This window comes from Tupaia chinensis, unplaced genomic scaffold (assembly GCF_000334495.1).
Source record: "Tupaia chinensis unplaced genomic scaffold, TupChi_1.0 Scaffold000309_1, whole genome shotgun sequence".
Taxonomy (NCBI): Eukaryota; Metazoa; Chordata; class Mammalia; order Scandentia; family Tupaiidae; genus Tupaia; species Tupaia belangeri.
This window is the reverse complement of record NW_006159800.1, coordinates 404,339-406,245: the sequence shown is the minus strand read 5'-3', so window position 1 is coordinate 406,245 and position 1,907 is coordinate 404,339. Positions and strand designations below refer to the sequence as shown.

Here is a 1,907-nt window from a genome sequence, read left to right as displayed (position 1 = left end):
AGATACAACAGAGCAGCAAACCAAAGTCAAGAAGTCAGATAAAGGTGGATGGGATGCCCCCTTGGCACCTGGACTAACAAATGAGCAAAACAGGGATAAAGTAAATTTTCCAACTGCAGATATAATGAGAGTATATCAGAATCAAGAGAAACAGGCAGGCAGCAGTTCTGGCTGGAGGTGGGGTGGAGAGGACAATCTGTAAGTGCAACCCAGTATCTTTCATCTTCTTCCATGAGTCTCAACAGCAGAGTCTATGCCACCTTCTACACACCCACACTTCTCTGGGGTTTGAATAACCTTCAGCTCCATTGCCAGCCTTTGGTGGGGGTTGGGAAAAGTCAGTAGAAAAATAAATAACTCCTGAATGACTCTACTTTTTCTGCTACCTATAGTCACTATCCCAGCTTCTCTATCCTGTCAGAAGAGTACTGGATGAGGGTCCTTATACCTAAGGCTTTTAAGGGTAGTCATCAAGGAATAGAAACAGAATATTTGAGTTCCTGCTCTGGTTTCTTTATCTGCTGTAGGTATGAATGGAGCTTTACAATATAAATTCGTAAGTCCTGTGATCAAGTTTAAAAAACATTTGTCCTTCACAGGCTTTAAATATACTGGCAAAAAAATGAACAAAACCTTTTAAAAAAATCACAGCATAAATTCTATGATTTCTAAAATGGCTACATTTCAACAAGAGTTATATATCAGGCTATTTAAAACATTTGTTTTATGTCTCAAACCTTTTTTTCTTTTATGTTGTCCTGATTTTTGTGCAAAATATGACAAAATGGATCATCAAATTCTCAAAAGCATCATTAAGTAAAACGTAAAAGACAAAGTTTATTAGATTTAGTTCTGAACAATATACATGGATATAAATATATATTCACAGTCTCAAAATAATCAATCTTGATTATACCAGGATTATCATAGTACATTCTGTGACAGGCCTTTCATCCCGCTGGGTAAATCATTCATTTACTTTGATATCACTAATAGGACTATTGAGAGCCATCAAATTTAACTGGAGAAGCAACGACTTTGTTGGTGATCTACCAAAAAAGGGAAAATAAAAGATGCAGACATTAATGACAATGCTGATTGCCTTGACTCAGCTGACAGTGGGAAATGGCTAATCGTTTACCCAAATGCTACAGCAAGAAAGCAACAAGATCTTTGCATTTTCACCAGCATAAAAAAGAGATGAAATAAAAAGATCGCAAAAGCATTAGCCTTCACCCATACTCTAGGTTTTGTCCTTTTTGACTAATGTGAGTTTCTACTTCAAACTTAAGATAAATGAAAGAGGCATAGCATTGAAAATGTTTGTAAAAATCTAATCTCTTAAAGCCAGCCTGTAGCCTAGTGGTTACGGTAGATCCTACAAGCCTGACTGAGTAGTTTAAGTCCCAGGCCCTTCAACTTACAAAACACACCAGGGCTAGATAGCACTGGCTCTGGGCATTGTACATATTGGGTTCCTCCTCTTTCTCAGCTGGAGCAGCTATGGTGGCCATGAAGACCCTGAACCCCAAGACTGAGTTGGCCTGAGACCAGGTGATGCTGGTGGTCAATATCAGCCCAGTGCAGGGGCTGCAGGAGGTGCTGAGGACCAACATGGGGCCTAAGGGCACCATGAAGATACTTGGTTCTGGCACTGGTGATATCAAACTATCCAAAGACGGCAATGTGCTGCTTCGTGAAATTCAAATTCAACACCCAACGGCCTCCTTAAAAGCTAAAGTAGCGGGATCAGCAGTTAGCGTAATGGCTATGTCACTGGACTCCCATGTAGTCGACCACGGTTCGCGTCCCGGACCCGGTGGCTTAAAACTCACGCTGAGCGCGTGTACATGCGTGCCCAGGATCCCAAGAGGAGAATAGAGGAGAAGGGATTGTGGCGTGGCCAT

General features: G+C 41.1%; 1 pseudogene; it reads left to right on the top strand.

Annotated features, from left to right (window-relative positions):
• The first annotated feature begins 1,503 nt into the window (after positions 1–1,503).
• The window catches only part of LOC102484748 (T-complex protein 1 subunit zeta-like), a 2,241-nt pseudogene continuing 1,837 nt past the window's right edge, over positions 1,504–1,907 (top strand).